General features: G+C 49.1%; 1 protein-coding gene across 2 annotated transcripts in view; it reads left to right on the forward strand.

The window, feature by feature from the left end:
- Positions 1-4,419: 4,419 nt before the first annotated feature.
- Positions 4,420-22,709, forward strand: part of DAGLA (diacylglycerol lipase alpha) — a 56,250-nt gene continuing 37,960 nt past the window's right edge. The window contains exons 1-2 of one of the 2 annotated variants that reach the window (XM_056492432.1): positions 4,420-4,538; positions 6,966-7,055. The gene's annotated coding sequence lies outside the window, so the exon portion shown is untranslated. Of the gene's footprint in view, positions 4,539-6,965; positions 7,056-11,547; positions 11,662-22,709 lie in introns of those variants that run through there. The other variant, XM_056492433.1, reaches the window with a different exon arrangement.

Genomic DNA, 22,709 nt, shown 5'->3' on the forward strand with positions numbered 1-22,709 from the left:
GCAGGTGGGAATGGGAAGAGCTGTGCCTGAGGGAAGGAGCTGGGAATGTGCCAGCCTTGCTCCGCCCTTCCTACCTGCAGTGGGACCTGGTGCTGGCCACACTTTGGGAATTTATGGAAGAAATTTTCCCCTATGAGGGTGGTAAGGCGCCGGAATGGATTTTCCGGACAAGCTGCGGCTGCCCCATCTCTGGAAGTGTTCAAGGTTGGGTTGGGCCGGCCTTGGAGCAACCTGGGATAGTGGGAGGTGTCCCTGCCCACAGCAGGGAGTGGAATGGGATGACGTTTAGGGCCCTTTCCAACCCAAACCATTCCAGAATTTCATGTCTGATCCCTTTAGGTGCCTGACAGAAGTTTCCCAATTCCTGCCCTGCCTTTCGCTGGTGTGCCAGCCTGAGCATGAATTTGGGCTTCCAGTTTATCCCTGGATCAGCTCTCACTAGGTTTGGCTCTGACTGGGATGTCTCCCCTCTGAATTAACTGTTTTTTAAGGATTCAGGCTCAGGGGTGGGACAGCAGCCTGACAAATCCCTTCCTGGTGCAGGAGGAACCACGGAAAGCTGAGGCAGCTGGAGGGGGAGATTTTTCTGAACATCCGGAACAAGCCTCTCCATTAGGGAATGATTTTTAGTTAAGGTTTGAGTGATGCTGCTTCTCTGCAGAGCTGCAGCAGCTGCTTCTGCTGGGGGGACACTGCCAGCTGCTCATCCCTGCCTTGGGAGCTTCCAGGGGCTGGGAATGACACGGAGGGTCGAGCCAGGAGGTGCTGGCTTGGGGGGCATCTGGGAAGAGCAGGTTTCTGGGGGGATCTGCTGGGATAATGGAGGATTTGAGGAACGGGAACAGTCTGGAGACACTGGATTAGCAGCGCTTTGGTAGGAGGTGATGGAGGCTGATGGCTCCAGAGAGTCGCGGGCGGGAATCACGCTGGGAAGGGAGGGAGGCAGGGCTGGGATGGAAGCAGACACAGGCACTTCCTGCTTGGTGGCATAGGAATGGGGGACAGGGATGCCTGTTGCCGTGGCTTTTTTCCCAAATTCTGTGTGGCTTGGTGGGAATTTTGTGTGGAATTACAGTCGGCTGCACAGAGGGAGCAGCCTCGGCTTGTGCCAGGGAAGGTTTAGATTGGGTATGGAGGAAAATTCCTTCATGGAAAGGGTTGTCAGGCATTGGAACACGCTCCAGGGGAGGAGGGATTTAAACCCCATTCGGATGTGGCACTTGGGAATGTGGGTTAGTGGTGGCCTTGGGAGAGTTGGACTCGGGGATCCTGGAGGGCTTTTCCAACCTCAGTTCTTCACTAACTGATATTCCATAGGGAGAGAGGGACAGTGGGTGAGCTGCTGGAGTATTTTCCCCTGGAGGGAATGTCAGGATAATGCTGCTGTCCACCTTTCCCTGGTGGCCTGTCCCCTTTGAGAACGACAAAAATACCTTCCCAAGACACTTGTTGCTGTCACTCCTTGGAATTCAGCCAGCTGGAACAGCCTGTGCCTGCTCCAGGGGTGGTGGAGCCCAGCCTGGTGTTTGCAGGGATTGGGGAGAGAGGAGGTGGTTTGGATAACCTGGATGTTGGAATTCCTGCGCTGGGGAGGCTGTTGCACTCCCAGCCTTGTTCATGCAATTTTCCTATGATTTATTGTAATCCTAATGGAGCAGCTGAAGGAAATTGGCAGGGTTGGGATGGAGGAGGAGAGGGGCTCATTACCCTGGGAGTAACGGAGCGTCTGGCTCCGACTGGGAGCCCAACAGGAGCAGGATTTCGGAGCAGCGGGATTGGATGTGCTGTGCCTGGGGGCGGTGGCAACGACAACAAACTGAATAATAATAAAAAGCTTCCCATGTTCCCAGCTATTCCTGGAGCCTTGTTCCTTGTCCAAATTCCCTGGAGGAGGGGTTGGTTTGCTTTCAGGTTTAGGAGAATCCTTAACCCTGGGATCTGTTGGCTTTTTTTCAGGACACAGGGATCAGCAGAGCTGGATGGTTCCTTTGTTGATTGAATCCTTCCTGGCATATTCCAGGGATCTCCAGAGCTCTAAGTCTGCCAGTGGTCCAGACTTGTCCTGGGAGCTGATATGGACAATTCCAAGGCTGTGGTGTGGAACAGCCTTGTGCCATATCCATGTGTTGAGGAACGATTCTCCAGCTGGAAGAGCACCACAGAATTCCATTTCCCTCCTACTCCAGGGTCACTCCTGCACAAAGAGCACAGATCCATCCAGAGGTGAGTAGGGAATAGCAATTCCTTAAGCCAGTGGGGCTTTTGGAAGTTCCCTTGTGAAATGGATGGTGATTCCTCCATGGAGACGCTGCATGCACAGGAGTAACAGAGCTGATGGATGTCTGGGATGCTCTAACTCTCCTTTACATCCCTCTGAAGGTGTAGGATTCTCAGGAATGGGTACACATCTCCATGCTGTTGCCCCAGGCTTTTAAAACCAGACTCAACCCTTTCCCACATGTTAGGAAGCTCTGAAATTAATGGATTTGCTCCAGGAAGTTGGAGGTGGGGACAGATCCATGCAAACATCACATCTTTTGTGACAGGCTCAAATTAATTCCTTAATTCCCTTAAATGCTTCACCACCCGCCCTCTGTGTCATGACAGCGGGGAAAAAATGGGATTTCTCAGGGCATTAATCCTTCCCCTAATGCTTTAGGGAACGTTAAGGCATCCACTTTATCCACAACATTCCGAAATTGCCTGTAAATGGTGTCACTGCCATACAGGAGTCAGGGAATGGATCCCTGGGATGAGTCCTGATGCTGGAGCTGGGCTATAAATGCAATCTGGCCCTTGCAATTCGGTGGAGCCAGGCTGGAGACGGGCAGCTGGAGCTGCTGGAACGCAGGAATCCTGAGCTGTATCAGATTAATTGTCTTGTGCCCATAATTGGCAGGATCTGGGCTGGGATGTGTTCTATCCCATCCCTTGGAAAGCCTTGGACGGCTTCCGACTGTATTTCCCTGAATAAATGACTGATTTCCAGTCTTCCTGAGCTTCTTCCCTCTGTCTGCTCCAGGTTTTGGGGCTTCCAGGTGTGCCTGCCCAGCTGGGAGCGGATCCTGCCGAAGGGAGACCTTGGAAGTGCCACGGGCTGGATGAAACGATTTGTCAGAACGCTAAATTTGGCAGAAGCTTTTCATCCAAACCGGAGCCACTTTGCACCTGTCTGGGAAGATAAAGGGACTCGGAATGAGCGTGAGTGGGATTTTTCTGCCTGAACGGGATACAAAGGCCTCGGCACAAATGAATTCCGGAGCTTCAAAGCCTTTCCTGAATGCTTTTCCCCCCCTGTCAGGCTGTTTTATTTCCCAGGTACGGTGATATCACCCAGTTAGACCATTTGAAGGCTGCTCCACTTGCTTTAAGGAGGAATGGGCAGGCAATGATGTGCTGCTATTCCCTGCTGGATCAGCTTTTCTGGGACAGAGATTTTTATTTTTTTTCTATTTTTCAATGCTTTTTTTTTTTTTTTTTTTTTTTTTTTTTTTTTTTTTTTTTTTTTTGCAGTAGGAGCATCTAAGTTGTGTCCTTGGATGATGGTAGCTCCGTGTTCAAAGGGAATCGCTGTCATTCCTCCCAGATGGGATGGTTGTTGTGGTGTGTGTCCATCCTTGCGGGTTTTTTGTGGTTTTTTTGTGTTTTTTTGTGAAGATGGTGATTGGCTGGAAGGGACCTTAAAGCTCATCCCATTCCAGTCCCTGCCACGGGCAGGGACACCTTCCACTACCCCAGGTTGCTCCAAGGCTGGTCCAGCCTGACCTGGAACTCTTACAGGGATGGGGCAGCTTCCCCAGTGAAAATCCATTCCAAGGCTGGACCAATTTCTTCCCAATATCCCTTTTAACTCGGTTCTCTGTCAGCGGGAAGCCATTTCCTCTTCTCCTGTCACTCCACACCCTTGAGAATAGTCTCTCTCCATCTTTCTTGGGAACACTGCCTGATAGGAAAGCACTGGTGTGGAATTTCTTCATGGAAAGGGTGATGAGACACTGGAAAAGGGGCTGCCCAGGGAGGTGGTGGAGTCCCCATCCCCAGAGGTGTTTAAGGAATGGCTGGACGTGGCACTCAGTGCTCTGGGCTGGGTGACAAGGCGGGGATTGCCACCGACTCGGTGGTCCTGGAGGTCTTTGCCAAGGGAATTGGTTCTTGTGGGATCTTTCCGTGGTAATATCGCTAGCGCAGGTGCCGTGAGCCCAGCAGAGCCCCCTGCCCGCAGCAGGCGCGGTTTGCCCGGATCCCAGTCAGAATTCCCCGCTGGAATCCGCGCCCGGCCCGGGACTGCCCCGCCCCGCGGCGCTACCGCCGGCCGCCACCGGGCGGCGCCGCCGAGTCCCGTACCCCTCGTTGCCGCGGCGACCGCAGGTTGCGTAGCGGCCCTTACGCAGTTGACGCAGTGGGCGGCCCCGGCGAGGCGGGGGCGGCCCCGGCAGGGCGGAGGCGGCGTTGGAGAATCGGGGGCCGCAGGGCCCCCGGCATGGAGGAGGCGGCGGCGGCCGCGGCGCTCCCGAGGCGGCGGCGGCAGCGGGAGCGAGGTGAGGGACGGCGGCGGGAACGGCGCGGCAGCGGGGGCCGGCGCTGCGGCGGCAGGTGCGGGGGAGCCGGGAGGGCGCTGGCACGGCCGGGGGTGCGACGCCGCCGCCCCTCGCCCCGCTCGGGTGCAGGCCGGGGCCGCCCGAGGGTCTGGATCCCGCCGGGAGCGCGGCATTCCCGCCGGGAGGGCCCCGCTCCGTGTGGCCTGCGGCCCGTGCGGAGCGGTGGGCTCCACCTGCGCCGCTGGAACGCCGCCATCCTGCCCCGGGCAGGTGCGAGGCGTGAAGGTGATCCCGTGGCTCGGGATTCGGGATCCTGCGGAGGCAGCGGGAGCGGTGCCGCTGGATGTCCAGGAGGAGAAGCTGCGGTGTGGGTGTGACACAAGGATTCTTCCTCCCAGGTTTTATTACTTCCCGCAGGGAATGGTACCTGACTTGAGCAACGCGGGTGGATGCTGAGCCGTGGCCGTAAAATTCCCAAATTTAGGATGGCAGGCAGCTGCAGAAGTGATGCATCCTTATAAAAGTATCCTTATAAAAGTAAGGGAGATGTCGCTCCGAGATCCTGGAGCTGGGATGCTGCCAGGCTGCTCAGCCAGAATTCCCGCTGTGGCCAATTCTGGGAATTAGTACCTGCTGGTGTATTTGGGACAGGCTTCAGTTGGCACTGGGAGTGTGGGAATGGGGATTGCCGAGCCTGGTGCACGCCGTGGTCCTTAGAGCCTGCTCCAGGTGGGAATCGCACAGTGATTCCCAAAGGTGGGCTATATAACCCTGGGACATGAAAGCAGCAAAACTCTGGGGAATGGTTTTAAAGGAAAGGTGTGTTCCAAGGCGGGAATATTCATCTCTTCCTCGGATGAAACTTAGTGGGAATGAGTTGATGCATCCCCCTGGCTGGACAGGGAGAAGCATCCGAGTTTTTGTGGTCAGGCTGAGCGTTCTTAAATGGGAGATAATGAAATTGTGGGAAGTGGCTCTTGGAAAGCTTCGGACTCTCCGTGATTCTGGCATTGGCCTGGCTGAAATGTGTATCCTGTGGACAGCGCTGGAAAAAAAGTGGGAAACCTGAGCTGGGGGAAGGTGTTTGTTGTGCCAGGTGTTGGTTTTCAGTGCCATAAAAGTTGCACAGGGGTCTTGAAGCTGCTGGTGAAATTCCAGCAGTGCCAGCTTGGACTGGGAATGGCTAAGGGAGTCGGGAATGCCCATCAGGGAAAAGAGCCTTGGAAAAGCATCTGTTACATGGTAAATTATAAAAATAACCTGGAATTTCTGCAGCCCAAACCCTTCAGCAAGGGGCAGGATAAAATCCCCCCTTGAAATGGGAATTTAAATTGGAAATTTGAGAGTTGGCAGCTCTGCTTTCCAAAATTTTACTCCAGAGGGTCAAGATAATGGGTTTAAGAATACGGACTATGTACTGCAGGTACTGATTTTGTCAGCACTGACCTAAAAAAAATCCAGATTTGTCCCAAATTCCAGTTTAAATTAAGGCACTGGGCACTTTTTGCCTGCTACCTGCACAGCCACATCTGAATCCTGGGGACAGTTTGTAAATCCCTGTCAGCTCTGTGGTTGCTGGGAAAAGGGCAGTGAGAAAGGGAAACTTCTCTGGGCTCTGTCCACCCGTTCCCTTTCCAGAAGGCTGGGAAGGAGCAGTTGTGCAATGATGGGATTTAAGGGAAATGCTGTGCCAGGAGGGAAAGTGGGAAGGGTGAAAATGCGCCTCCCAATGACCAAAAATGTGGGGTAAAAAAAGAAAACAACCTGCCTTTTGAGAACTTTGTTAAAATTCCCTGGATAAACAATTACAGCAACCAAAAAAACAAAAAAAAACCACCCCTCCCCTGCTTGGGCTTTTTTTTTTTTGGACTTTGTGTTGGAATCTCAATCCTGTTCCTTGTGCTCTCCCTCCCCTTGGAGGTTAATTAATTGGGAGCTGGCTGCTCCAAACGAGGTCACTTGGATTTCAGAGCTGCTGTATCATTGTATGGATTTGCAAAATCAGGATTTAAGGCTTGTGTGCCTTAGAAATTTTTCCTTAAAGCAGCTTAATCCTGGTTTTTGAGGGTCTTTTCCAGGCAGCTAGAAGGATGTAGGGAGGAAAAGTGTTGAGTTGGAGGGTGTAAAGCTCAGGATGCTTCTCAGTTTTGAATGGAGAAGAGTTTGGAGAAGCTTCCAGTCATTCCCAGGCCTGGCTGTCATTTATGAAACTTCCTTGGACTAAACCAGCAGGAATTCTCTTCTGTCCCAAACATCCCTGTGCTGTCTGAAGGCTTTTTTTGGGGAAGGGGAGGGGGGGGATTAAATCTTTGTACCTCCCCTAGACCATGCAGCTTTATTCTGGGGAGTCTGCACTTTGCCTTTCCTCCCTTCCCATTCCATCTTTCCCAAATAAATGACTCTTGGTTCCACCTCTGTTCCCCACAGTGATCCAGCTGATGAATGAGAGCATTCCGAGCTGGATTGAGCCCTGGAGTTTGAGGAATTTCCAGTTAAAGACGCAGCAGTTGAGATGGGGTGAGTGAAACCATTTTAATCTGCTCTTGGAGCTGCAGGGCTGGAGTTTTTTGGGAGCTGGGAGCGGATGAAAGTGGCCTTTGTGCCACGGGAAGTGTGACAAATGGACTTTTGTGGGATCTGGGGAGAGTGCCGGGATGTTTATTCCTGCTAGGATAGATGGGAGTCAATCAGGCTTTTCACTCAGGCCAGTTGGAGCCGATAATTTTGTTATTCCATACATTATATTGTTAATTTAGGTGTGTTTCTATACATTATTGTGTGGATTTTTAAGGAGACATCAGGGGAAAAAAAATCCTTGAAAAGTTGCCAGGTGCAGCATCTGCCCAACTTGGAACTTTAAAAGTGGAAAAAATAAGAATGGTTTTCCTGGTTTTGGTAAGAAATGGGAAAGTTTGCCCTGCTGAGGAATATTCTGCCCTGAAATATGGACAGAAATGCTGCTGGACCCTAGTGGGGATTTTGGATACAGGATGTAATTCCTCACAGAGTTTTAGGAAAAATGTGCCCTGTACCTTCTTCCATTCCTTCTTCCTCCTTTCCTTTCTCCCCTCCTTCTAGTGGAAGGCACATGGATCCTTACCTCTGGAACACTCTGGAAAGATTAAATAAAAAAGCTTTGGATTTTTTTCCTCTTCCTTGCAGCAGGAGCTGGAAATCTGCATGGCAGATTTTGTCAGGAATTCTGTCCTGGGCTTTTAATGCAGGAGTTTCTTCTTTAACTCAAATCCTTCCTTAACTGCACTTGTGCTCCAGCAGATTCCTGAAAATCTTCATCCTGCCCCATCCATTGGCATTCCTCACTCTCTTTGAGGAGCCTTCTGAGCTCCTCTTCAAAGATTTGTGGACTTGCATGAAAACTCCTGACTTTCTGTTCCTTTTCAGCTGAGATTTTGGTTCCTGTGTGTTCCCTTGGTGTGGAATTAAAACAAGTGGGCTCCTCAGTGATGGCTTTGAGCTCAATAGGAATTTTCCCCCTGAAAACAGGATACAAGATGTGATTTAGAGACTTCAATTCCAAGTTTTCCTGGTGTTTTCCACTTGCCATTTCATTGGGAGTCAGTGGCAAATATCTCAGTGCAACTCATTTGTAGCCATCAGTAAAATTTGGGAATGCCACCTTAAATGAGCACTTTCCATTACTTTTTTTTTCCTCTGCAAAATGTTTCCTTGGGATTTCTTGGTCTAGAGGTTTTATTATCATCACAGACCTGAGTGATCCTGAGTTTAGATCCAGGCAGGCTGCAGGACAGAATCCTTATCCTTGTTCTTTTGGAATAAAATGCTGAATCCCTCAGGCCACCTTAAAACATTTGAACTGGATAATGGGAAGAAACAGGAAAATTCAGGACATTCCTATTATAGTTCAGTGCAGTAAATAGAAAAATGGGGAGGCTGGGGTGGAATTCAGCCCTTTCTTCACTGAAAGGTGCTTTTCTTCCCTGGAAGGTTCCCATTTGGATGTGTCCTGCTGCTCCCTATCTGCTGGAAGTTGGAATTTCCACAGCAGTGCATCCTTTGGGATGAAATTTATTATTCTGTCATGGCTTGTCTTTGCAGCCCAGATCCCTGGTGTTGACACAGTCTGGATGTATTTTTGGAATATGGATTTCAGCTCCAAACTGGGAGCCTCTGGAGGCTTGACTTTTCCCACTGGGTCTGCTAAATGATCCTGCAAATTGGTGCTGTTTTCTCCCATAGGAAATGAACTGTTTCTCCTCCCAGAAAATCAGAACAAGGTGCTGCTTGGGAGTTTTCATCATCTCAGCCAGCCAGGGATTGTCCTGAAAAAAGTGTATCCCATGATTAGAATCCTGGAATGATTTGGGTTGGAAGGAGCCTTAAAGCTCACCCACTATCCCAGGCTGCTCCAAGCCCCATCCAGCCTGGCTTTGGACACTTCCATGGATCCACAGCTTCCCTGGGCACCCTATTTCTTGGTGATATATCCTTTAAGTGTTCTTTATTTACCACTGGGCCATGTTGAACCTTTGGAAGCACATTCCCCTTTTTGTGACTCCAGGTTTTTTCCGGCTGATTCAGTTGTTTGTCAGCATCTCCATGGCACCGGAGCATCCGCTAATGACAACCAGCATTTCCCTAAATGAGAGCATTCAGGGATGAAGTGGATTTTTCCTTGGAGAGGAGAAAACATATGCCCTGTCAGGGGAAGGAGAAAAACTTCCCATAAAAGCAGGAATCTGATTTGTGCTGCTCATTTTCTTCCTTGGATAGAGTAGGAAATAAGGGAAAATTTCCTGGAGAGATTCTGTGCTCTGCGGGATTGCTCTTCCCTCTACCTTTGTCAGTTTTCCCTTATTTTCTAGTGGAAAAAGAGGCATCCATGTTCTAAAACTGGAAGGATTAGAGCTTTCCTCAAAATTCACTGACAAATGCAGGGGCAAAATTCCCTTTCCCTTTGTGGAATTGTGGTGTAAAACTTCTGTGGGAAGCCACAGGCTGCTTTGTCTGGAAAACCTTTTTCCCTCTAAATTTTGTGGCTATTCCTGAATCAATGTGTTGCTTTTGGAAAAGTGTCTTTTGGCCCTTAAAAAACAAAGGGATCATGTTTTCTCCCCAAGTTCGCTTGAACACCTCCAGTGCCATAATTGAATTTAACTCAGTAGGAGATGGGCACATCCCCAAATCCAGTGTTATCCATGGTTATTCCAAGGCCTGAAAGAGCCCGAGATAAAGAGATTTGTTGCATTATGGAATCCCAGCTGGCAAGGAGAATTTTGGGATTCTCTGGGGCCTTGCTGTGACTTTGTGTTCCCTGTGGATGAGGGTGGAAGAATGAGGAGAGGCGGGTTGGGAGGTGGGAAGCACGTAGGAAGCTGCAGAAAATGCTCAGGAATGGGCGGCTTAGTAAGTGTGGAGCCTCTTAGGAATACTGGCAGAGTCGGTGAAATTCCCTTGTGAGGTGGGGAGAAGGAATTTGGGGAGGGAAATCAGGAACATGCCAGCATTGGAAGTTTCTCTGTTATCTAATGTGTGAGTTTGCAGGTTGTGTTTTATCCTGGAGAAAAGGAAGATTGAGGGAACTTCTCATTCCCTACAACTCCATGACTGGATGTGGGAGCCAGGTGGGATTGGGCTCTTCTCCCAGAGAGCAAATGATAGGATAGGAGGAAGCAGCCTCAAGTTGCATTGGGGAGGTTTAGGCTGGGTATTGGGAATGTTTCCTTGTGAAAGGGGTAAAGCACTGGAAGATGCTGCCCAGGGCACTGGAGTCCCCATTCCTGGAGGGATTTAAAATCCATGTTGATGTGACACTTGGGGACGTGGGTTAGTGGACTGATTGTTGAATTTGATGATCCTAAAAGTCTTTCCTACTCTAACAATTCCATGATTCTCTATGTACAGACCAGGCACTCCTGAGGGGTTTGATGTTCCCAACTCTTCCCATGTCCTTCATACTATAACCCATGATTTGTGCCCATGGATTTGCTGGCTCCTTGGATGTTTGTTCCCTGGATTGGCCTGGAGCCCTGGTTTCCAGCCATTCCTGGGTAGGAACTCCAAGGATTCTCACATTTAGCCTTTATTCCTTGGGACACACGAGCTTTAGTTTGGTCCTCAGGGGGATGATCCTGCCAGATTTTCCTTCTCTTGAGGGGTGACAAGACAGGGAAGTGAATTTTTTGAATTGTGGCATCGTCAAGCCCAGTATGGACTCGCAGTTCCGGATTTTTGGGATACACTCAGGGGGTTCAGGCAGCGGAACTGATCCGAGGTGGCTTTTAATGACTCCAGGCTCACCCAAATCCTTCTCAGGCTCAGGAGAGCGGAAGGGAATGCGCTGTGTTTGTTCACTGGGTGCTCATCCCAAGGGTGGGATTAGCGCAGCGTTCCGTGGCAGCTCCAACCGGGTGGACGAGGTGCTGGGGAGGCGTCACTTGGGCAGCCTGAGGAAAAGGCGGAGTCGCCCGAGGGAACGTGGGAATCTCTCCAACACAGAGGATCCTGGACTGTCCTCAGCCAATTATCCTCTTAAAACCTTGGGATGCCGCACAATGGGCAAGTCAATCGTAGGATATTCCAAGCTGGAAGGGACCCACAGGGATCATTGAAATTCAGCTCCTCTCCTTGGTGTTCCCAGCTGCCATTTTGTTTATCCTGTCGTTTTCCAGATGCTCTCTTCATTTTTATTTCCTTGTTAACTCTTAATTGATCAAACCTTGGAAGCAGGATATGGAATTGAGGAGAGCGAGAGGCACTTCCCACTGCTAAGAAATGAGGCCTCTCATTCCAGGAAAGCCTAGATGGGGGGGTTTGGAAAACCAGATGGAATGGGAAGAACTCATCCTGGTTCCTGCTCCTGTAGAAGCAGTATTTTGCACTGTGTGTGCCAGAGCTGGGAAATGCTGCCCTTTGGAGCACAAAAAGCGTGGAAGGGCGTGGTCAGAGCAATCCGGAACCTTTTCACCTGAAAGCACCTGATTTATGACACCAAAATCCCAATGTTAACGTGGATTTGTTTGGTGAAGCACTTGGCTCTGAGTTCCCTGGGGCTGGGCCAAAACACTCCCTCATGCCTGGCATGGAGAGCACAGCCCTGGAGCCTCTGCTCCGGAGCACAAGGGCTCAGCATTCCCAAAAAACTGTGAGTTGGCCTTTCCGTTCTTCCAGCAGGTGCTTAATATTTAGGGAATTTTGTTGGGTGGAGAGAGGGAGCAAATCTCCTTTTCCTAATGGAATGCTTTCACCATTCCAGTGTGTAGGGCCTGGAAGTTTTACTTGGATAGGATGAAAGCAGATGGATCTTCTGCCTCAGTGTCTGGAGGTAGAAGGTGTTGTGCTGGAGGGTGGGATACTGGAATTCCTGGTTGTCCAGCCTGGAAAAGCGGGAGATCCTGTTCCCAGGCAACGTGACCATTTGTTTCCCTGTACTTTAGACAGCTACCCTGGTGTTTGCTCAGCTCCTTACACCTGACTGCAAGGGTTTTCCTACCCATTTAAAATTGGAATTTTTGTTGAAATTCTGGATTTTTTTAAGAGAAAAAGTGACAAATCCCATTAGGAGAGAGGAAAAGGGAGGAATTTAGACTTGGTGGCCCTAAGAACTGTGGCTGCTGCTCCATTTTAGGAGGAGAAATGAGATAAGTGTTCCTTTACCTTTCCCAGTATTTGTAGTATTCCTGCTCCCAAGGCTCCATTAGACATTGCTGCTCTTGGAAAAGGGGATGAGGCTGGAAGTTCTCATGTTCCTATGGGAACAGGGTGTTGCAAGACTTGGAGTTCTCATTTATTTGTCAAGAAAGGTGGGAAAGAGATTTAATTTCTTACTCAAGTGGGGAACCAAGGTTCCTTCTTTCCTGGTTGGCTCTGAGTTTTCCCATTCCAGGCTGTTCTGTGGCCTTGGAGTTAATTACAAGTTGGATAAGGAGATGCCTGAATCCACCCTGCTGTTGTTTTGCAGCCTCAGCAGATCAGAGCTCCCTTTTTTTAGGAGAGGGGAAGCAAAAAGACCACCCTAGACTCCAAATGCTTGTGGAGCAGGGTTAGGAACCCCCTTGGGATGAGTTTTCCAGGCAGAGCTATCCCTGAATCTGCTTTTCCCACCTCCTTGGAAGCAGATAAGATGCTCAGGACAGAGAAATCTGGATTTTTTTATGTTTTTTTTTTTTCCCCAGTCCAGCTGTTGTTTAAGTAGCTCCCAAGGAATATGAGACTTTGCCCAGTTCTGTCTGTATGCCTCTTCCTGGGGATATTGCCCCATGTGTGTTCAGAAAGGTTGGGAGGAGGGGGAAATTTGGGAAAACAGCTGCGTTGTGTGAGGCATGAGGAATTGCAGTCCCAAAGTTCGCTTGGGAAACTGAAGTGGGAAAAAGATGAGAGGTCAATTAAGGAAGAACTTGTTTTTTAAACGAGTTTCCAGCCAAATCAAATGGAAAGCAGGCACCTGCCACGGGATGGGGCCTGGGTTTTGGTTTGTTGGGATTCTGAATGAAGCAGCTGTGCAGTTTTTCCCTGTGGGAGCTTCCCAAGGGCTCTTCTGCCACTGCACCATGGCTGGGTTGTGGTCAGCACATCTGGGGTTCCTGCCTGAGGGACCCAATCCCTTAATTTGTCATAAATCTGGGATTTGGGACTTCTGACTGAAGGTTGCCATCCCTTATTTTGTAATAATGGGGTTGTCTTTTTTCCCCCCTTAATATGGATTTTCCATTAATTAGTGGCTGGTATTAATTATGACTTGATACCTTAATACTTCAGTTTCCGTGTCTCTGTTGCTGTAGAATGGAATTTGAATTCATCCATCCCTCTGGAGGGCAGGGAAGTTCCAGCTCTCTGGTTAAAGGGGAGCTCTTCCTTCCTTGGAGCCTTTTTCCTCAGAACTATTTTGGGAACGTGATTTCATCTTCCTCCTGGAGCGGGGGACAAGCCCACCACAGAAACGTGGGGGATTCAGAGCTTCTGTTCTTCCCTGCAGAAAATCACGGAATTGTGCCTCAGATTTCCCTGAAATGAGGCTGTTGGATCGTTGTAGGAGGGAAAAGGGGTGAGTTGTGTGCTGCTGGTGGACAGATCTGTGTTCTCCAGAGGTCACTTCTTGCTGGCAGCCCAGAGCAGGAATGGGATTCCTGGGTGCTGAGGGAGGGGTGTTAAAGAGGCAGCTCCTGCTGGCCTCTTCCAGTGATTCCAACCCCTTCCCTCCTTGTTTTCTCTTGGATGTTTACCTCTGGGTTCTTTGGCTCCCATCCTGGTAATGCTAAATCCTGTGGTGAACTTGGGAAGAGCTGCATGAGGGTGGAGGTGAGATTTTTATCCCAACACATTTCAGAGCCTGGATTATCTCTCCGCCTTCCCCCACTGCTTTCCTGGTGGAAACACGGAATTTTCCCATTTTGCTGTGTTGCCTCCTTCCTGGCTTATCACGGAGAAAGGGAAGAAGGGATGTGTGGGCTGCTGGTGCTGGCATTTAAAATCTCATGGAAAGGAGGGATGGGGTCATCCCAGTGTCCTTCTTCCATTTTCCAGCTTCAGGCTGGCAGCTGGAACACCTTGAAAATTCCAGCCAGGAAATCATGTAACTGAGGGGGGAGTTATTCCTGGTGTCATTCCATATTCTTATTCCCTTACTCCAGAGGGATCATTTGAGCTCTTTTGCTGAACACTGATCCCAGCTGGGAGCAAGGAATACAGTGGAGGGAGGAAGAAACCTGTGGACATTGAGTTTTTCCAGCTTAAGGAATGCTTGGGTTCATCCTGTGCTGGACAATTCCAGGCTGGATGCTGGAGCTGGATGTTCCCTGGGTCTGTCTGCTCTGCTGTTCCCCTCTTTGCAATGAAAATAAAATCTTTAAATATCCATGGGATCTTGAGGTTGCAAAAATGGGAATGTCAGCACTTGGGGACATTGATTGATTTCTTTTTTCCCCACTGGAGAAGGTTTATTGTCTGTGGAATGTGGGAAAAACTGTCATGAACATGGCTGGGAAGGTGTGTGAGAAGCTCCTGGAATTCTGTGAGCTGTTAGGAGCTCTCAAGAGATCCCTTCTCCAAGAGACCTTTGGAATTCTCTTGGTATTTTGGAAAAAAAACAAAGCTGTCTGACAAGCCAGGTGACAAGTGACACTTGAGTTGTGCCAGGGGAAGTTTTAGGTTGGATATTAGGGAAAATTTCTTCATGGAAAGGGTTGCAAACATTGGAACAGCCTCCTGTGGCAGAATCCCCATCCTGGAAGGATTTAAAATCTGTGTGTGTGTGTGGCGCATGGGATAGTGGTGGCCTTGACAGTGCTGGGGAATGTTGGACTGGATGATCTTGGAGGGCTTTTCCAACCTGAACAATTCCATGATCCATTTGTCTGTGCTGTTGGATGTACAGAAGGTCTCAGCCTGGCATTTTGAGGACAATTTGCTTCTCCTGTGGGCTTTGGGATCCCAAAACATCTCCTTGAGGATGCGGGCAAAATTCCGTATCCAAAAGACTGGGAATATTTTCCCTTACTGCCCAAAGAAGAACTGTAGGAGATCTCAGCTTGTGCCTGGGCTGAGGGAAGGAACTGAGGGAAAAAGAGGTTCGGGATTGGGATGGAGAAGAGCCAGACCTGGACAGGGATAATTCATGATCCTTTGGAGCTTGATTATTATTCTTTAATCAGCTACATTAATTACAATATCACATTGCTCCCAGGCCTCTGAGCTCTGATCAGGGATGAGGATGTAAACTGAAAAAGGTGAAATAAAGGAATTTTTTTGCGGCTTTGGAAGTTCAATTGCCCCGGCAATAACGGAGTGAGTCACTAAACCCCAACCCTGGTGCCTGTGATCTCTTCCTGGCTGATTAGAACATTCCCACCAAGAGCTCTTCCAGGCATTTTCTTTTGAAGCTTAATTGAAAAAGCTTTGGATGATTGGATACTTCATGGTTAATTAGAAGATAATTAAAGGAAAGAGGTAAAAATCCACACCTGGGCAAATCCTGCCAAAGGAATCTCTTGCAAAGACACTCCAGTTAATTACCAGGATGACCACGCGTTGCCTCAGGAATGAGGGGAAAAAGGAATTTCTTTTCCAGCAGCCTCAAACTGGTTGGGCTGGGAGCCAGGGGCTTGTTGTGAATTAGATCAAATAAAAGCTTTTTTCTTTATAATCCTGTCTGGGTTATAAATTCAAGTGTGAAATTCATTTGGAATTTGTATCTGCTGGACGAGGGGGAAAGATTGCTCTTGGAGAAATCAATTGCAAAATGCATCCCTGTGCTGTTGGTTCAGGGATCCTTCCCATTTTCTGAGGGTTACCAACTTCCATGGCCAAGATTTGAGCTCAGTTTGTCTTTGGAAAAATGGAATTGCTTTCCTTTGCTTTCTAAAAGCTGTGGAGTTATTGAGTTCAGTGGAAAAGGATTGGGATTACCTGGCTGTGCTCCAGCATGTCTAGCAGCCAGGTGTGAAGTCCAGGTACAGCCCTGAGGATGATCCTGCTGGCATTTGCTGCAAGAAAGGTGATGTTTTTCCTATTCAATTCAGACATGGATTGAGGACAGTCTGGGATTGCTGAGAATGTTCAGTCTGGACAAGAGAAAGCTCCATAAGAGACCTTAGAGCCTCTTCCAGTGCTCTAAAGGAGTTCCAGAAGAGCTGGAGAGGGACTTGGGACAAAGGCATGGAGTGACAGGACAATGGGAATGGTTTCCCACTGCCATAGGGCAGGGATAGATGGGATTTTGGGAAGAGATGCTTCTCAGTGAGGATGGCGAGGCCCTGGAGTGGATTTCTCAGAGAAGCTGTGGCTGCCTCATCCCTGGAAGCGTCCAAGGCCAGGCTGGATGGGGCTTGGAACAACCTGGGATAGTGCAAGGTGTCTTTGTCCATGGCAGGGGGTGGCTGGAATAGGATGAGCTTCAGGGCCCTTCCTACCCAAACCATCTGGAATTCAGGGATAGTTTTAGGAGGAGCACGTTCATCGTGTTTTCAGGATCCTCCTAGCGATATTTTAGGAATCACGTGGTTGATTTAGGTTCTGGATCATCTGCTTCTGGGTACCTCCTGCCATAGTCTGGCATTCCCCAGCTCTGGAGCTGGTGCATTCCCACATGTGGGCAGTTCATCTTTCCTGTTCCTTGTTCGCTTGGGAAGGCTGGTTCCTGGTTTTCTGTGGTATAACCAATTGTTAGGAACAGTCAGTTCCAGTCTGTGCTGTTCAGTTTGTGCCTGCACAGCTGCTTGGAGCCAAGGAATGCTTTTCCAGGGGATTTCTTTGGCTGCAGCTCTGCTCTTGTCACGTGGGGTCTCTGCTTCTGCCTCACCTCCTTTCACCTCCCTCTTGTCTGGCTTTTCCAAATGAATTCTGGCTTTTCCAAATGAATTCTGGCTCTGGAGCTGGTGACCAAGAGGGCAGGGACAGTGTCCCTGGAGTGACAACTTTCCAAGTTCCTTCCAAGCTCTGCTGAAGGACTCCCCCATAATGAGGGGAAGAGAGGAGTGTATGGAAATATGGAGAGTGGTGGCAACAGGGAGGAAAATCCCAGAATAGTTTGGGTTGGAAGGGATCTGGAATGTGATCCAGTTCCATCCCCCAGATATGGGCAGGGACACTTTCCACTAGCCCAGGTTGCTCCAAGCCCAAGCCAGGCTGGCCTTGGGCATTTCCAGGGATGGGGCAGCCACAGCTTCTCTGGGAAATTCATTCCAGGGCTTCTGCACCCTAACAGGGAAGAATTTCTTGCCAATATCCCATCTAATTCCAGGGCAGTGGGAAGCCCTTCCCATTGTCCTGTCACTTCATGCCTTTATCCAAAGTCCCTCTCCAGCAATCTTGGAGTCCTTTCAGGTACTGGAAGGAGCTCCAAGGTCTCCCTGGAGCCTTCCCTTCTCCAGGCTGAGCAAGGTCAGTGTATCAAAGAGACAACCAGGAGTGTCAATTAGGGAATAAGCATGGAAACAGGGGGAGATTCCTGGTGCCATGGCTGCAGCCAGGAATGTGTGGCCGTGCTTCCTGTGGCATCAAGTTTGCTGGATGTTTGGAGAGTAGAGTTGGGAATCAGCAGTTCCAACTCCAGGATCTGTAGTGATGAATCCACAGGGAGAAACAAGCAGAAGGAATCTGTGTCAGCAGGAAAAAGTTGGAGTAAATATGTGAGTAATTCCAGGAGTCAGAGCTGGGAAACCAGAGGACTGTGGAACTTAAGAAGGAGATGTAAAACTGCCTTATGGAATTAAATAATTCCTGAGTTTGAAACTGAATCCCTATCTCCTGGCTCTCCCTGGGGAGCAGTGGGCAGGGCTGGATCTCTGCTGGGGAGGGATGGGTGTTGTGGCTGCCAGGAGAGCACAAATCCTAAGGGCCAGGAGAAACTGTGGATCAGCTCCACGTGCCGGCTGTGGGTGGTGAGGAGGAGGGATGTGTGTGCTGGGATTTGGAAATGCAGCTCCTGGAGTGTCCAAGGAGAAGGGGATGTGGAAAAAGAAATATATTTAAGGCTTAAATATGGCACAGGATCAGGGAAGCCTGGGCTTGATTCATCCTTGCTTACATAAGCAAAAGGAAAAGAGGATTCCTGCTCTCCATCACAAATCTGAGATTCGGGGAGAGTCTGGAGAGTTCAGCTTGGCAGGATTCAGCCCAGGATTCCAGTTCTAGGTTGCTCAGTTGTCATTAGGGAAGCACTGGATGGGTAAAAATTCCTAGGAAAAGGAGAAGGAAGCATTTGATCCATTGGTCCTGGTAGTCTGGAGAGGTGTGGGATCAGTGCTGTTTGTTCCCTTGGTGATTCCAACGTCTTTATCCCAAGCACCAGCTGGAGGAAAGGCAGGCTGGTAAGTCCCAGGATTTGATTTCCATGGGGTGGGAATTTGTGACTTAATTCCGTAAACTGGGGAGAGAGTTGGAGCTGCATTTGCTGGACTCTTGGTGGTTTTCCATGTGTTCTTCCTCGATGAGCTTCATGTTTCTAATGGAGAATTCCTGGGCCTTTTTGGGATGGGATGAGAGAGCAACTGTTGGGGTGTGGACGGTGGGAGCTCCTCCTGAGGATCTCCACGGTGACTGGAATTTTGGGGTCCTGAAGCACTGGATGAGGTGATTTATTCCTAGGAGCAACCCTAGAGGCAGGAAAATTTTTCCCAAGCTGTCATTTGGGTGAGCTGGAGACCTGGAATATGCCTCTCCCTCCCTCATTCCCTGCTCCTGTGTTCTTTGGATTTGCACTGTAATTATCAGTTTTATGGGAGTTGGGGCAGAGCTTCCTTTAGAAAACTATTCTTCAGGTGGGAATAAAGCAGGATTCTTCTGATTGGAATGCTCAGCCTGATGATTTCTTTTACTACCAGGGCTATTCCCATGCAATGAGTTGGAAGCTGTGGGATGGGAGGGGCAGAGCCACATTTCTTGGGAAGTTGCAGCTGGAAATCCAGAATTAGGCTTGAAATGTTCCTTTTGAGCTTAGGAAAAAGCTCATATTCATATTCCAGCTCTATATTCAAGCCAAGAACATTTCTGGCATTCCCACTTCTCTGCTGTTGTGCATTTAAAATCCCCACCTGTGTAGGTGTTCCTGTCCTGGCCCTTCCCCAGACAGGACTTTGGTGCTTGATCTTTGCTTCCAGGGTAAACATGGAAGTGAAAGTGGATACACTCCTGGATTCAGTGTGGAAAGAAGCCCTTGGATAGTAGCAATCCTTTAGATGCTGGTGATTAGTTCACAGAGTCTTGCTGGAAAAGCATGAATTCAAGGTTGGTTTTTTAATCCATAAATATTCCTGTAGGTTTATCAACTGAGGGCCAAGAAGCAGATTCTTTGTAATAAGGTGCAAGATTGATGCTTTCCAAGATATTGGGAAGTGTCAGTCTGGGAAGGTTTGGGGAGTAACAGGAAAAGACAAAACACAGACCTGGCATTTTCAGGGAATTCATAGCATTCAGGAATATTCCCTCTTAGATATACTCCCACAGAATGAGGTCCTCAAATAGGCTGTTGGTGCCTTCCACTGGAAGTTTCACTTGGACTTTGAGAAGTACAACCTCCATGACCTCATCTTTCCAGGCTGATTTCTAGGAATGTGGGATACAGGGCATGTCCTTGGCCAAAGGAAACAAGTAGGGACATGGTGAAGGAAATAAACAGGCAGCATCAGGAAAATAAGAATAGGTCATGTCCAGGTCAGGTTTAGGCTGTTTGAAGCCATTCCCAAGGTTTTTGAGCCTGGAAGTGTCACAGATCCAGAATTCCTGTTTAATGAGGACAAATTGTATTGAGAAAAGATGCATTTGGGTTTAGATTCCCACAAGAACTTTCCAGATAGCCCTGATTTCCAGCACTCTTGACTTGCAGCTGGGCCTATACCTGCCTAGCCACTTAGTAATGGAATATGAGAAAAGGAAAACTCCTGGGATGAGTTGTGGGATGTGATGTAGAAAAAAGCACAAATTGAGAATGCTGGTGAGCAGAGAATAAATTAAGAAGGTGGAGGGTGTGGAATTCCATGTGTGTCCCTCTTTCCCCCTCAGTGCCAGAAGGGAGGGAAATAATCACTACTTTCAATTCCTTAGGATCATTCATTCCAGGGAGATGAGCAGAGCCAGCATTCCCTCCTATGTCAGCAGATGCACATGGAGGGAACTTCTCCCTGGCGATTCCCATGGCTCCGGAGCCTGGAGCCGCCTCTCCGGATGCGCTTCTCCTCTCCAGCACATTTGTGGGGGGAGGGGAGCAGGGAAGGAGTGCCAAGGAATGGTGTTGACCACACAGTTTTCCCGAGTTTGGCAGGGATTTTGTGTTCTCCCACTTCTTTCGCTCTCCTCGTGTTGGCAGCGGTGGTCCCGGCGCCGCTCCCGGTGGCTTTCCCTGCATGTGACTCATCCCCAGGGAATTCCTGAAGCAATGAGTCAAGTTATTGGGAAAACTGTTTGCCCACTAGCGTAAAACTAGGGAGCCAAGGAGCTGCCTGCAGGAGGGGAGAGAGGCAATTCCTTTTGGGAATGGCTGGGCTTCTCCTCCCTCTTCCCGAAGGCATCGCTTCCGGATGTGCAGGAGCAGGGATGTGCCTCCAAATTCAGTATCTCACCTGGAAATGTGCTCCTTTTGCTTTTTTTCTGCCTTTTTGAAAAGGAGACTGAGCTGATAAGCATTCCAGGGTGGAATAAAGCTGTGGGATTGGAATTTGCCAGGATTGTAGTGGAAAATAGCTTTTCCTAAAACAATGAGGTTCCATCCAAAATGCTCCTTGTATGAGTACTGGTCACCTCTTGGATCTGCCCTGGCCGGCTTTATCCAGCCCTTGGAGTTTTGGCTATAAATAACTCAGAGGCTGTGTGCTTTCCAACCAGGGATTACCAAGTTCTGTGTGTAGCTGTGGGATATTCCAACAAAACCAAGGATAGGCGATTCCCAGTAAGTATATCCAAGGAGAATGAACTGTTGTTCCACACCTGGGAACAGATTTGGGATGCTGGGAGCATTTATTCCTGCATCCATCACCTCATCCAGCTATTCCCTTTGCATTCCCTACCCCATTCCAGCCAAGCTTTTCTTGTAGTAGGGGATTTTATTCCCCTGTGGAACATGGAGTTCTATTGCAAATCCCAAATTAATTGGGATTTATTGCATTTTCCCCCCCGGCAACTTGGCCATTATTTTTGCCGGAGCTCGGAGTGGTCGGGAAGCTGCCCGTGGGCTCTGCTGGCACAAGCTGTGGGTGGAATTGCGGAGCTGCCGGCATCAAGACAAGGATTGGGGGTTGGTTTTAACTCCATTCCTGGCAGCACACTGGCATTGTGTGGGACAGTTCCTTCTCCACTCCCAGATTCCCGAGAAAGTGGTGTCTTCCCTTGTTTCTCAGCCAGGTGTTTGTGCAGGCTTTGGGTTTTCCATAGGCTGACGAGTCTGAAGCTCTGTAAGGTGTGCTCCTGTTGAGGTCAGAGAGAAAAGTCTTGGGCATCTTGAAGATCTGAGTGAGGCTTTTCCATCCCTTTCCAAGCATTATCCTACCTTTCATTTGGGCGGCTGGAATGTCTCATAGTGATCCCTGTCTTTATGGACTTATCCCTACAAACCTCTTCCTTTATGCCCCATGAGGTTGCTGAGGTCTGGAAATAACCCTTGAGGATCTAGGATCCTCCCTGTGGACACAAGGAGAACATGGAGGTGCTGGAGTGTGTCCATGGAAGGGTTTGGAGCACAAGGAGCAGCTGAGGGAGCTGGGGGAGTCAGCCTGGAGAAAATGAGAATCCAGAGGGATCTTCTCACTCTCCACAAATCCCTGACAGGAGGGTGGAATCAGGTGGGATCAGGCTCCCAGGTAATAAGTGGCAGGATGAGAGGAAATGGCCTCAAATTGCACCAGGGGTGGTTTAGGTTGGATATTAGGGAAAATTATCAATGGAAAAGGTTTTAAAGTGTTGGAGCAGGCTCCAGGGGTGGAATCCCCATCCCCGGAGGGATTTAAAAGCCATATGGATGTGGCATTTGGGGACATGGGATAGAGGTGGCCATGGTGGAGCAATGGTTGGACTTGATCTTTGAGGGCTTTTCCAGCCTTTATGGTGATGCTATGGTCAAATCCTGGCACATGGGGTGGTGCAGGGATGTCAGTGGATATCCACTGGGGAGAACCATTGGGATGTGCAGTGTCACTGGTTTGTAGGACCAGGATCCCTGGGAACAGTCTCAGAACTGTTTTGGAGGAGGCGCATTCCAAAGTGCGGAATTTCCTTTTTTCTTTTTGATTCAGTGAATCCCTCATCCTTCTTTTAACTGGGAATAAGTGCTGGGAGTGAATAAGTGCTGGGAGTGGCACCTTTGGGGTTTGTCCATCCTCTTGCACTAAATCCATTAAGGTTTGCAAGATAGTCCCATTTTTCCCGAAAACTCCACTGCTGCGGTCAGGTCCACACCAAGGAGATACATTCCACAATAAATCATTCCATGATTAAAAATTAATCATTCCCAATGTAACAGGAAGAGGATATTGTGCATATTTGAAGGAAATGTGGGATTCATGGGACCTGTTTGTACCCAAGAGTTTGGAGTTAAGGAAAAAGGGGATGGATTTAAGCAAGGAGAACATGCACCTCGATGTGTTTATGGCAAAGGAGCTTTGGGAAAGAATTTGGGGGAGGAGTGAACTGGGATGGAGATGGATCAGTGGGAAGTGGTTACATTGTGTCCATCACTATTGCAATTACGGGGAATTTATTCCAGGTTTT

Source organism: Oenanthe melanoleuca, chromosome 5, assembly GCF_029582105.1.
Source record: "Oenanthe melanoleuca isolate GR-GAL-2019-014 chromosome 5, OMel1.0, whole genome shotgun sequence".
Lineage (NCBI taxonomy): Eukaryota > Metazoa > Chordata > Aves > Passeriformes > Muscicapidae > Oenanthe > Oenanthe melanoleuca.